General features: G+C 38.2%; 1 protein-coding gene across 4 annotated transcripts in view; it reads right to left on the reverse strand.

Annotated features, from left to right (window-relative positions):
- C10H4orf17 (chromosome 10 C4orf17 homolog) overlaps positions 1 to 14,487 on the reverse strand; it is a 365,717-nt gene that overhangs the window by 208,099 nt on the left and 143,131 nt on the right. The gene's annotated exons all lie outside the window — the stretch shown is intronic.

A 14,487-nucleotide genomic window follows, 5' to 3' on the forward strand; every position in this document is an offset into this window, starting at 1 on the left:
GAAGTCACTCTTTCAATTTAGTCAACAAATATCTGACTACTCACTATGTGCCAGGCACTGGTTTCAGTGCTGAGAATGCACAAATGAAAAGATGGAAGACTCTTCCTCCTTTGAATTCCACTTTGGAACTCTGCTGGCACTGACCACATCCTACCTCCTATGAGGGCTTCTGTGTTGTGCAGAATTAAAAGATGATGACTCCACTGCTAATGTGCAAGCTCTTAAAAAGGAGGCACTGGATAACATTCATTATGGGATTCCTCATGGTTAGCACATATCTGCCCTACAGTAAATGAGCACAAGAATTCAGCAACTGTTTATTAAACACCTATGGCAAACATAGTACTAATTGAGAACATAAAAGAAATTTTAAAAGACCCTGACCAAAAATTTTCAGTTGAATTTGAGAGAGATCTCTACACCAAATACAGAGAGCAACAGAAGAAAATGGGTCCCCAGTGCCACAGGAGCAAGGCTGATGCTGAAAGCGTTGACTGTGAGGTGGAGCCAACATATCCTCATAGGGGCCCTGTGACCTGGGTCTCAAGGTTTGGGTAGGATTTAAATGGGCCAAAAGGACAGAAAGGAGAAGGGGGAACATAATGGTAAGGTCTGAACGACTGGGGGACAATATAGACACAAGCTTTTAAAGAACATGGGCCTTGTCTTGGAGAGTAGGAAGGGACAAGGTGGATGAGAATGGTAGAGTCAGATTTTGAAGGGCCTTGAACCCCAGACTTTCTTCTTTCCTTCAGACCTTTCCAAACTGGAAGCCACTCAGAATCATATGCATCCCCTTGCCCCTCTGGTAGCTAAAAATTTCTCAGCTCAGTCTTTTCCTAGCAATTACATAATTAAAGCTTACAGATACAGCCATGAACTAGTCATGAAATTGTTTCCTTGGCAATTCTAGAGAAATATGTCCTAACATAAAGTTAACTTATCTGTGTGGACAGACTACATCTAATTAAACAGTTGATTGTACAGTAGAATATAAAAGACCTCCAAATGTGGATAAAAGAAAAAAATCAAACTCCTATTCTCTGAAAAGCATACATGTACTGGTTAAACTGAACAAAGGACAATAGAAATGACCCAGTGAGGGTTCTTCTCTATTCTCCAAGATTATTTAAAGTCTATCCCAAATGCCTGTTCTATAAAGATTTCTGAGGCTTTCACTCAAAATTATACCTCCTTCTCTGCTCCCAAAGCACTTACACCCATCATATAGCACTTTCCAGATGGGCTGACACATATAAGGCTTGGTTGTCTGTGTCTTTTCTTCCATAGTCTGTGAGCTTGTTTTTATGGATAATCATTGTGGCTAATATTTATTGAGGGTTGTCCTATCTGTCAGCCTTCCTGATAAGTGTTTGAAAAGAATGATATCATTTGTTCATCAAACAGCCCTTTCGGGGGTATTATTATGCATCCTCTTTTTATTTTATTTTTTATTTCCCCAATACATTATTTTTTTTCCTATTGTACAGCATGGTGACCCAGTTACACATACATGTATACATTCTTTCTCACATTATCATGCTCCATCATAGAGACTAGATATAGTTCTCAATGCCACACAGCAGAATCTCATTGCTAATCCATTCCAAAGGCAATAAATAGTCTGCATCTATTAACCCTAAGCTCTCCATCCATCCCACTCCCTCCCCCTCCCCCTTGGCAACCACAAGACTATTCTCCAAGTCCATGATTTTCTTTTCTTTGGAAAGTTTCCTTTGTGCCGTATATTAGGTCCCAGATATAAGTGATATCATATGGAATTTGTCCTTCTCTTTATGACTTACTTCACTCAGGATGAGTCTCTAGTTCCAACTATGTTGCTGAAAATGGCATTATTTTGTTCTTTTTTATGGCTGAGGAGTATTCCATTGTGTATATATATACCACATCTTCCTAATCCAATCATCTCTCAATGGACATTTGGGTTGTTTCCATGTCTTGGCTATTGTGAATATGTGGGTGCATGTGTCTTTTTTTATTATTATTACCCAAATGAATGTATCATATCTGTAGTTGTATAGTGATCATAACAATCCAATTTCACAGGATTTCCATCCCATAACCCAAGCACATCCCCCACCACCTAAACTGTCTCCTCCAGAGACCATAAGTTTTTCAATGTCTGTGAGTCACCATCTGTTCTGCAAAGAAGTTCAGTCTGTCCTTTTTGCAGAGTCCACATGTCAGTGAAAGCATTTTATGTTGGTGTCTCATTGTATGGCTGACTTCACTTAGCATGATAATGTCTAGGTCCATCCATGTTGCTAAAAATGCTGGTATTTCATTCTTTTTAATGGCTGAGTAATATTCCATTGTGTATATGTACCACATCTTCTTGATCCACTCCTCTGTTGATGGACATTTAGGTTGTTTCCATGTCTTGGCTATTGCAAATAGTGCTACAATGAACATCAGAGTACATGTCAGAATAGCCATCATTAAATCCACAAATAACAAACTGGGAAATGCTGGAGGGGGTGTGGAGAAAAGGGAACCCACCTGCACTGTTGCTGGGAATGTAAACTGGTATAACCACCATGGAGAAGAGTATGGAGTTACCTTAGGAAACTATACATAGAACTACCATATGACCCAGCAATCCCACCCTTGGGCATAAATCCAGACAAAAGTTTCCTTAAAAAAAGACACTGAGTCTTGGGCACCGGATTTATGCCCAAGGGTGGGATTGCTGGGTCATACAGTAGTTCTATATATAGTTTCATAAGGTAACTCCATACTCTTCTCCATAGTGGTTGTACCAGTTTACATTCCCACCAACAGTGCAGGTGGGTGCCCTTTTCTCCCCACCCCCTCCAGCATTTCCCAGTTTGTTATTTGCAGATTTAATGATAGCCATTCTGACAGGTGGGAGGTAGTATCTCATGGTAGTTTTGATTTGCATTTCTCTAATAATCAGGGATATAGAGCATTTTTTTCATGTGCTTGTTGGCCATCTGTATATCTCCCTTGGAGAAATGTCTATTCAGGTCTTCTGCCCATTTTTCAGTTGGATTGTTGGCTTTTTTGCTGTTGAGTTGTATAAGTTGTTTGTATATTTTAGAGATTAAGCCCTTGTCAGTCGCATCCTTTGAAACTATTCTCTCACATTCTGTAAACTGTCTTTTTGATTTCTTTTTTGTTTCCTTTGCTGTGTAAAAGCTTGTCAGTTTGATTAGGCCCCATTGGTTTATTTTTGCTTTTATTTCTGTTGCCTTGGGAGACCGACCTAAGAAAACATTTGTAAGGTTGATGTCAGAGAATGTTTTGCTAGGTTCTCTTCTAGGAATTTGATGGTGTCTTGTTTTATATTTAAGTCCTTAAGCCATTTTGAGTTTATTTTGGTGCATGGTGTGAGAGTGTGTTCTAGTTTCATTGATTTGCATGCAGCTGTCCAGGCTTCCCAGCAATGCTTGCTGAAAAGACTGTCTTTTTCCCATTTTATGTTCTTGCCTCCTTTATCAAAGATTAATTGACCATAGGTGTCTGGATTTTTTTCTGGGTTCCCTGTTCTGTTCCATTGGTCTATAGATGCATCCTCTTTTTTATAGATTAAAAAACCATGCCAAGGAAGTTAATGATTCCCAGTTCACACAGCCAGTAAGGATAGGATCTGCCTGAATCTAAAGCCATGTCATAATCACTGTCCCATACTGCCTCCTAGCACAGGTAGAGGCCATCTTTTATCCATCTCAGTCACTCCACTGAACCCGCTTGAGTGCCTGGAATGAGGAGGTGTTCAGTCAATGCTGATCAATATTGCATGGAGGAGGAATACTAGGGATGGTGAGCATCTTTGCTATGACTGATTCGTGTCTGATTTCTTTGCCATGAAGAAGAGAGTGCTCTATCTCTCTATAGAAATGTTTTCACTGATGGTAGCTTTAAAATAATGAGAGATTTATATGAATGAATGATTGATATGATTAAATTGAATATCAATCCATTTAACTCAACACTGAAGTTCAAGACTAAAAATATCTAAGAAAATTTAATGACTTAAAAATAACTATCATTAAACTGTCCTGGGTAGAAATTCAAACTCAGTGAAGAAGAGGAAGAAAAAAGGAAGAAGGAGAAGGAGAAGGAGGAGGAGGAAGAGGAGGAGAAGGAGATGAAGGAGACAAAGGGAAAGAGAAGAGGAAGAAGGAGGAGGAGGAGAAGAAGGAAAAGGGGAGGAGAGGAGGAGAGGGAGAAGGATAAAAAGAAAGTTTTACTCTGTAGTTTTGACTTCTTCATTCTGCATTTTTTGACTCAAATCCAATCTAGAGAGCAGTCCCCACAACAAAACAGACAACAAAAAAAGTGTGTAAACTAAGCTCCAAATGAATTATACCAACAAAAACCCTTATTAGTTTTTTCAATGAATTTTATTACATTTATAGATGTACAACAATCATCGTAAACAAATTTTAAGTCATTTCCATCCCAAACCCTCAGTGCATCCCCCGACCCCTCAACCTGTCTCATTTGGAAACCACAAGTTTTTCAAAGTCTGTGAGTCAGTATCTGTTCTGCAAAGAAGTTCATTGTGTCCTTTTTTTTAGATTCCACATGTAAGTGATAGCATTTGATGTTGGTGTCTCACTGTCTGACTGACTTCACTTAGCATGGTAATTTACAGGTCCATCCATGTTGCTACAATTGCTGTTAATTCTTTCCTTTTAATGGCTGAATAATATTCCATTGTGTGAATCTACCACATCTTCTTTATCCACTCCTCTGTCGATGAACAACCTAAAAACCCTCATTAGTTATGTGGAAAGAGGGAGAAACAAGGGTGGAGCAGACATATAAAGAGTGAAGGAGAAAACCCCCTCTGAGAGACAGGGAAGAGAAAGAGAAGGGAAACAGGAAGACATATGGAACAATAACCACAGATTGGTGTGGCTGAGGCAAACAGTAGAGTGGGAGCCACAGGAATTGTATAAACACACATGACATCTTTTTATTGACCAAATATTGGTGATTTGACCTTCATGTACTGACTCACAGTTGTGGTTAGAGAACCACTTAACAGGACTGTATTAGGAAATACTAGGAATTAATATCTTTGGAAGAAAAGGAAGAACTTCAACTTTACCTGAGTATCATACTATGGTTCGATTTTATCTCTTTTTTCTATATTTTTGCATTTAAGATTTTCTTTTTATACACCAGTAATTATTCAGTTCATATCTATAAAGCTCTTAGTATGTTCTAGACATCATACAAAATGCAACCTATACAAATGTGTCTAATCACGTGGCCTTCTTATCTGGGCATGTGTGTCTCCTCTTCTTAGGAGAACACCAGTTATAGTGAATTTAGGGCCCACACTAACCCAGTGCCACCTCATATTATCTTTTAAAATTGAGGTATAGTTAATGTACAATATTATGTTAGTTTTAGGTGTGCAACATAGTGATTAAACATTTAAATGCATTATGAACGATCATCATGATTAAGTGTAGTAACAATCTGTCACCATACAAAATTATGGTACTACTGAGTATTCTTTATGCTGTATTTTATATACCTACCAATGGTTTTTATTTGTTTGGTTTGTTGGTTTTTTATTTTTGCTTTTTAGGACCTCAGGCACAGCATATGGAAGTTCCCAGGCTAGGGGTCAAATCCAAGCCACAGCTGCTGGCCTACACCACAGCCACAGAAATGCAGGATCCCAGCCATGTCTCTAACCTATACCACAGCTCACAGCAACACTGGATCCTTAACCCACTGAGCAAGGCCAGGGATCAAACCCACATCTTCATGGATACTAGTCAGGTTCATAACTCGCTGAGCCACAATGGGAACTCCCCTGTAACATTATTTTACTTTAACAAAAATTGCATTGGCAAAGACTCTATTTCTGAAAAAGGTCAATTCTGAAATTCCAAGTAGATATCAATTTAGATAGGACACTCTTCAACATAATATAGCACTTCCTGCCACTCCAAATCCACATTAATCCCCTGTCCCATGTGCAAATGCAATTACCCTATCCCAATAGCCTCCAAAGTCTTGACCTATTTCAGTTAATTCTAAATTCTAAATCACATCTAAATACCTTCAACTCAAAAAGTTCCAAATCTTATCATCTATATTGGGTATGAGTCAGAATCTGGGTCTGATTCATCCAGGGGCAAAATCCCTCCCAATCCATGGATCTGTGAAACCAGAAAATGAGTTATCTGCTTCCAAAGTATAATGGTGGAATAGATGTAGTCTAGACATTTCCCTTCCAAAAGGGAGAGAATGGAGGGAATAAAGGAATTTCTGGCCCAAAGAAAGTTCACAACTCAGCAGGGCAAGTTCTACTAGGTTTTGAAGCCTGAGAATAATTTTCTATGGCTCATGCCACCCTCTGGGCCTTCTCTCTGGCTTCTGCATCCACAGCTCTACCCTCAGAGTCATTTTTCCTTTTTTCTTAAAAGGTAGCACATGGGTTGTAGCTGAGAAATTCTATCAGCCCTTTTCCTACCTGTAGAATCCCAGAAGTCTGACAGCCTTCCTTCATTTCATCCTGTTTCCAGATTTTTCAGTCCAAGCAGGCAGTGTTTCCACTTATAAAATGTTCTCAAAAATCTTGACAGTTATCTTGTGTTTGTCAAGAGGATCCATACATAGCATTATACAAATCCTTCTTGGAAAGACTCATTTCTATTCCTGGCTTCTGCTGAGATAGTTGATTAGATACATGAATAACACACCTGATCTCTCCAGCAGATGTGTTCAGCCATGCCCTTGGCCCTGTTTCAGATCTGCACTATCTAGATTATCAAGTGCTGGCTCCTTTTTGTTTAACAGTTCCCTCTTCAGTTTATCTTTTTTTTCTTCTATTTACTCTAGGCAGCAAGGAAAAACCAGGGCACATCTTCTACACTCTGCTTAGAAATCTCAGCTAAAATTCCAAGTCCACCATTTATGAGTTCTACTCTCCAAAGAACATGAGAACACAATTTGGACAAGTTTTCTGCCACTTGATAATAAGAATCCCCTTTCCTCCAGTGTCCGAGACATATTTCTCATTTCCTTCTGAGACCTCACCAGAAGCACCTTTGATATTTGTGTTTCTATTCTGATCATGAGAAGGTATGTATTCAAAGATAATAGAAGCTTTCTCTTCACATCCTTCGGAGTCCTCACTGGAATCACCTTTTAATATCTATATTTCTACCAGTGGTCTCTTCAAAGTAATCTAGACTTTTTCTGTCTTGTGCCTCAAAATGCTTCCATCCCTACTTATTATCAATCCAAAGCTACTACCACATTTTTAGGTATTTGTTACAGGAGCACCGCACTTATCCATATAAAAATCTGTATTACTTTCTTTGGGTGGCTGTAATAAATTACTATAGACTGAGTAACTTAAAACAACAGAAATTTGTTCTTTCACAGTTCTAGAGGTTAGAAATCCAAAATCAAGGGGTCAGCAGAGTTGATGACTTCTAGAGACTTGAGTGAAAATCTATGTGTTCCTGCCTCTCTCCTAGATTCTGGTGGTTGACAATAATCCTTGGCATTCCTTGGATTATAGTTAGATTGTTTCAATCAACATCTGTTTCCATACCTGTGTGCACATCCCTGTGTGTCTTCTCTTCTTATGAGAACACAAATCATACTGGATTTAGGGCCCATCCTAGTCCAGTGTGACCTCATCTTAACTCTATACCTGCACAAATCCTTATCTTAGTCTGTTCAGGCTGCCATAACAAAAATAGCACACACTGCGTATTTTAAACAGATTCAGTGTCTGGTGAGGGTCCACTTCCTGGTTCACAGATGACCAGTTTCTCACTGTGTCCTCACAACAGAAGCAGTGAGGGGATTCTCTGCCTTTTTTATAAGGGTGCTAATCCCATTCATGAGGGCTCCACCATCATACCTAGTCACCTCCCAGAACCCCACCTTAAATACCAACATATTGGGGATTGGTTCTCAGAAGGAGAATTTTGAGGAGACTCAAAGCATTCAGTCTATAGAAATCCTGTTTCCAAATAAGGTCACATGATCATTTTAATGTGATTCCAAATCAACACAAAACACATGATTGGCCCAGTAATTGTTAGAACTTTGGCAAATCATTGATGGCTTACAACAGCTGGTCCTGATTCTGAAATATGCTGAGAATATTTAAGATTTATTTCATTAAGGATTAAATGAAATATTTTCAGAGTTTTAAATAGAGAGCATGGCTTACCACTACTCACCTACCATTCAAGAATAGCTATTAATAACAGAAGTAAAAAATACTGTGTAAAGAACCTACATACATCACCGCATGTGATCCCCCACAACACTGAGAGGTAGGTAATACTTTGTTATTTTAGAGGAAGGAAAATATAGACTTGGATATATAAAGAATTGGCCAAATTAATGAAGCTATTAAGCAGAGCAGCCAGAATTGAAACCTAAGTCTGATGACAACAAGGATAATGCTTTTCTACTATACCGGATGGTCTCTAAAACATTAACATATATAAGTTACTTAAAACCTTAATTAGCTATCATTATTATCACTACCATCATTGTCATCACTACTGTGCAGTCAAGGGGGATGAAAAATATAGGGACCAAGTTCTCAACGGCAATGCTGAACAAGGTAATAAATTTTTTTTTTTTTTTTGGCTTTTCATCTTTTCTAGGGCTGCACTCGCAGCATATGGAGGTTCCCAGGCTAGGGGTCTAATCACCATATCAATGCCAGATCCGAGCTGCATCTGTGACCTACACCACAGCCCAGGGCAATGCCAGATCCTTAACCTACTGAGCAAGGCCAGGGATCGAACCCACATCATCATGGTTCCTAGTCGGATTAGTTAACCACTGCGCCATGATGGGAACTCCTAAATTTTTAAACATTGTTAAATTCTCAGTCTATACTTTACTATGCACACTTAAATACAATAACATCTATGAAATTTGGAATTGACCATTCTAGGAGATTTGCATTTTCATATGAATATCTGAATAATCTTATCATTCACTTTAATAGATATATATATTACACCTATATATCTATATCTATATATACCTTATGACTCAGAAATTTCACTCCTAGGAACTTACCCAAAATATAGAGTACAACAGCCACCAAAAGATACATACAAGTAGGTTCACAGCAACTTCAATTACAATAACAAAAGCTAGAAACAACATAAATATCCCAAAATAGTAGAAGGAACAAATAAGTTGTAATATAGTTCTAGAACTGAATACTACAGTGAAATGAGAAATAATGAACAATTACTTTTTGCAGCAACATGGGCGGATCTCATAGATATGTTATTATGTAGCTACACACAAATGTAAATAATCTGTGCTCGTGCTTTAATAAAGTTCAAAAACAGGCAAAATTATGCCATGATGTTAACGTTAGAACATCATGTTAACGTTAGAACAGTGCTTACCTTCGAAGTGATTGACTGGCTGAAAAGATGAGGGAGTCCTCTGAGATATTGGAAGTATTCTATATTTTTATTTGAAAGAGGGTCACATAGATATATAAATAGGTAAAAATTCATTCAAGCTATATACACAAGACTTAAGTATTTTACTGTATATATGGTTTTTTTAAAAGCTCATATCTTTTGTTTCAGCAATCCCATTTCTAGCAATCTAATCCATGCAAATCACTCAAGACACAATATTTTGTATATGAATGTTCATTTGTTAAATATCAAAAATTAGAAATACCCTAAATGTACAACAAAATCATATGTTTAAATTGTGGAAGAAATGTAATTATGGATGAAATACAATAAAGCCACTAAAAGCTGTGTTTCAGGAGAATATTTAATAACATAGGAAATAGTCACAATGTAATTTTAGATTTTTAAAATGCAAAATACAAAATTATATATAAAGTCAACTTTGAAAAAATAAAATTTATATGTGTAGAAAAAGTTCTAAAATATTTATAGTGATTATTAGATGATGTGACTATAAGAATTTTTACTTTTTCCTTTATGCTTCTTATATTTTCTACATTTTCTAAAATAACTATATGTCACTTACAATAAGAAAAAATATTATTTTAATAAAGAGATATGATTAATACTTGTCTAAAGGTTATTTATCACACTGAAGATGATGGCTTAGGAAGGGGAAATATAAAAGAACAATTCCAAGGTAAACATTTTGTTTGTAATCTCCTTAAGTTGGAAGGCAGACCTTAGCTGAGATTTAGGTCCAAGACTTAATGACAGAAGTACTGGAGCTCCAGAGAAGGCTGAATTCTCAGGCTCAGCAAGTCTTTGCCGAAGTAGGAATGTGGGTGGGAATTCTTAATGGCCAAGAAGAGGAGAATGAAACTTTAAAAAAAGAGAGAGAGAGAGAGAAAAGTTTCAGTCAAACACAATGGAAAAAATCCAGAGAATGTTTAGGCAAGAAGTCAAAGGAAAAGAGAGTTTCAAGGAGTGATCAGTCCTATTAAACTGTCAGTTGACAGATGAAAAATTGCCTTTGGCTTTAGTGAAATGGAGAGTGCTTGAAAAATTCAATAATGGCTTTTGGGGTGTGTGGATTAGGGGTATAAAACAGAATGGCATGTGTGAAGGAGTGAGACGAAGGTGGGTAAAAGGAAAAACTGGACGTAAAGTGTCATTTCTTAAATTATGTCTTTTCTTAAATGATATGATCATGGTTTACTGCTGGCTTTACAGTCATTGCCAGATACCTCCTGAGTCATTGTCGAAACTTCCCGAGGCTACAAACTCCAAATTACAAAGTCAAATTATACATTGACACCTTTGCTCAAATTATAAAGTTAAAATTCAAATTATTCAAAAGTCAACCCACCATTGAGTCAAATGCTACACTACAATTAGAATTTCTCAAGGCTAATCAATAGAGGCCCAAATTAGTAGTGCCTGGCTTAGAGTCTTAGGGCTATATACATATCTATCTGACTCTCAGTGGTAAGTGGAAAGAGATTTAGGATGATAGGAGGTTTGTTTCTGGTTGGTTGGTTGGTTTTGTTTTATCTTTTTAGGGCCGCACCTGCGTCATATGGAGGTTCCCAGGCTAGGGGTAGAATTGAGCTGTAGCTACTGACCTACACCACAGTCACAGCCACGCAGGATCTGAGCCACATCTGCAACCTACACCACAGCTCAGGGTAACACCTGATCCTTACCCACTGAACCGGGTCAGGGATTGAACATGTGTCCGCATGGATGCTAGTCATATTCATTTCCACTGAGCCACGACACGGGAACTCCTGGTTTTCTTTTCAATTGGAGAGTATGTTAAAAAGCTGACAATTCATGTGGAGAAAAAAAATCAATAACAGTAAGTTTCCTAAGCAGAGATAGGTGATGGGGAAGGAAGACAGAATGACTGTAAGTACATGTACATGACTAGTAATAGACATCTAAGGGAGTTCCCCTCAGATAATTTTTAATTCATTTAGTCAATACTTAACTGAGTTCCTACTAGGTATCAGGCACAATTCCAGATACTTGGAGTAGAAAAAAAAATAACAAGAGATTCAAAGTCTCCATTCTCCTAGAAATTGTGTTCTACAGGAGGGATTTAGACATTAAACACTAACAAATTTGGGAAACATTTTGGAGTTAGAGCTGGCAGAGCTTTAAATGAATTGGGTATGAAGAGCAAAGGGTTTTTGCACAGAAAAACTGGGTGAATTTTCTGCGTACTGTAAGCTCTTCTCCTGAGGGAAAGAGAGATGGAGGAAAATGGGGAAGGTAATGGTCAGATGTTTGACATACATATTGAAAGACTGACAGTTATTTCAGGAAACTGGACAACAAGTTGTCTAAGAAAATGCTGGATTGCCAGGCAATGCTGAGACCTCATTTGTCTTCGTGATCAAGAATTTACAGTGGAGCCAGTCTGCCCTGTGATGTTCTCTGTTCACCCTCACCTGTTCAGGGGCATCAGTAAGGCTGTGATAGTAGCTGCCAAATTCTCCCCCAACCCTCAATCTTAGCTAGATTTCATTGGTCCCAGAGTGAGCATACTGTATAGAAAAAGCAGGACAGTGGTGAGAAAATGAAACCAGTGTGCTGAGTGACACCATGATAATAATAATGGGTAACACTTATAGATGGGCCATGCTATGTGCTAGGCACAGTTCTAAACTTTTACCATATATTGACTCTCTTAGTTCTTCAAACAAACCTACGAGCTAGGAACAACTATAATCATCCTCATCTTATGGTGAAACTGAAGCACAGAGAGGTTGGATTTCTTGCTTGTGTAAGGCATGTAAAGGATAGAACTAAGATTTGAATGCAGGTCTGTTAGTACTAGTATCCATGCTTTTAAACACTGCCTTGCACAAGACACAAGGAATATCCTACTGAAGTTGAATTAATTCAAGTGTCTGCTCCCAATTGTGTTCTCACCCCAGACCTTGTTTGGTTGTTCACTCCTTTCATGGTTTCTGTTAAGTCACATTTCCCCTCCCTTTTTTAAGGTTTTCATGTTGGATATCAGTAACTTCAAAACAGGAGTCCTAATACAAAAAGTTGGGTCCTATAAGTGAAATGGTTCCATGGCATCCCTGAGCTGTGAAACTTGCTGAAGTGGAGTGGGTTGGGAAGCAATAAGGATTCCACCATCTTTGACTTGGAAGATAGACTCTGTTTTAAAGCAATTATATGGTCAATAATCACCTGTCATTTCTTAGGGCTCAGACTATATGCCCACTAAAGATCAAATTTTAGGCAGTGTGGTGGGAAAAAATTTAGTATTTTTTTAGCCTTAAGCAAGATGAGATGGGAGAGACAATCCCAAACTGGACCTTCTGAACAAGACAGTTCATGTATGCCAGACTTCAAGTCATAGTCAGTCCAAGTTGCTCAACAGAAATAACGTAGATGCATGGGTGCAGAAAGCTTGAAGGTCAGGGTATTGTAGAGCATGGTTATTTAAAGAGAGAGAAAAAGAAAGGGAGCCTAAGCCTCAACACCATTCAAAAGCAGCTCCATTCTTATGCCTTCTTAGGCGTAAAGGTGATACCTCCCTGTATAAAGCATAGTCCCTTGGAATGCCTCGTTAAGAACGTTCTCCTGATCAGGCCTTTGAGCAGATAAGCCAAGCCTCTCCACCCTAACCCAGTTGAGGCAAGAGCCTCAAAAATTCCTAGAGAGGATGAAGGTCCCCAGGTTATATGATAAGATAGAAGCAGTGTTAAGGCCAGAACCCTGAGAAGATTTCTCAATAATTAGTAGCCATAAAAGTCGTCAAATAAAACTTATAAAAAACTGACTGGGGGTTAAGAGAGATCTTTTGCAAGAAAAGCTCCACATCTAAGGTTAACGACTGCTGAACCTTGTTCCAGATTACTTTCTCACACCCACTCCTACCTAAATTACTCTCATCTCACCACATCTGTGAACTGTGAAGCTTTTAAGCAGAGAAACTGCTCCATTGGCTTCCTCAGGGTGAGCTTGGAAGGATCCTAGGCAAATAATGTCTAAAGGATGTGAATCAGGGGCAGCCAGAGTGGCCAGCCAAAGAACTCACATTCTTATGCTGCAAGTCAATAAATGGTGCCCTTGGTGCTTCCTGATCTAATATTTGCCTTAGTATCCTTCTCCAGAAGCTGAACATCAAGTGGTAGGGCACAGAATTATGAACTTTAAACAAACTTCCCAAGGGATGCTTAAGCATTCTGATGTGGAGAAACACTGCATTAAGTGAATAAAAAAGGCCAACATCATGACGATCATCATCCTTATTATCAGGAGCAGTAGCTTCACCATCAGAAGCAGCAAATACCCCAAACTCACATTGTGCAGCTTCACTGACCTTGACTGAGCTTAATCCTCTGTATTTAATATGCTAGCCATTCTTTTATTTTACATAAATTCTATCCTTCTTCAAAATGCAGGTAAAGTCTCACCTAAATCAGACTCTATTCATTCATAATGACCTCACATTGCCTTCATTATTTAGCATCTTTCTCACTTTTTTTATGAAAGTATAGTTGTTTTACAATATTGTGTTAATTTCAGGGGTACAGCAAAGTGTTTTGTATGTGTATACATATGCATATACATACATATATTCTTTTTCAGATTCTTTTCTATTATAGGTTATTACAAGATATCGAATACAGCTCCCTACCTTATATAGTGAATCCTTGTTGTTCATCTATATCATATATAGTAGTGTGCATCTGTAGTAGTTGTAACCACTATTTGTGCTTTTCCATCTCTTTGACTCCTGGAGACCCAGGGCCTGCCTAACCTTTCATATAATTGATACTTCAGAAATTCTTATTGTTAACTAATTAGGAGCTAATCTCTCCCTTAGTTTCTAACATTTTATTCACTTTTTTAGAATCACTGCATTGCCTTTTCACCCACTGCTGCCCTTCTAACTGCCCTCATCCTGCATCCTTGTTATCCATCTCCTCCCTAATCAGTATATTCCCTTCTCATCTTCACTCATATGTTCGCCAACCACTCATCTCTCTGGTTTCCCGATGTTGGTATGTAACCATGTAATTAT

This window comes from Phacochoerus africanus, chromosome 10 (assembly GCF_016906955.1).
Source record: "Phacochoerus africanus isolate WHEZ1 chromosome 10, ROS_Pafr_v1, whole genome shotgun sequence".
Taxonomy (NCBI): Eukaryota; Metazoa; Chordata; class Mammalia; order Artiodactyla; family Suidae; genus Phacochoerus; species Phacochoerus africanus.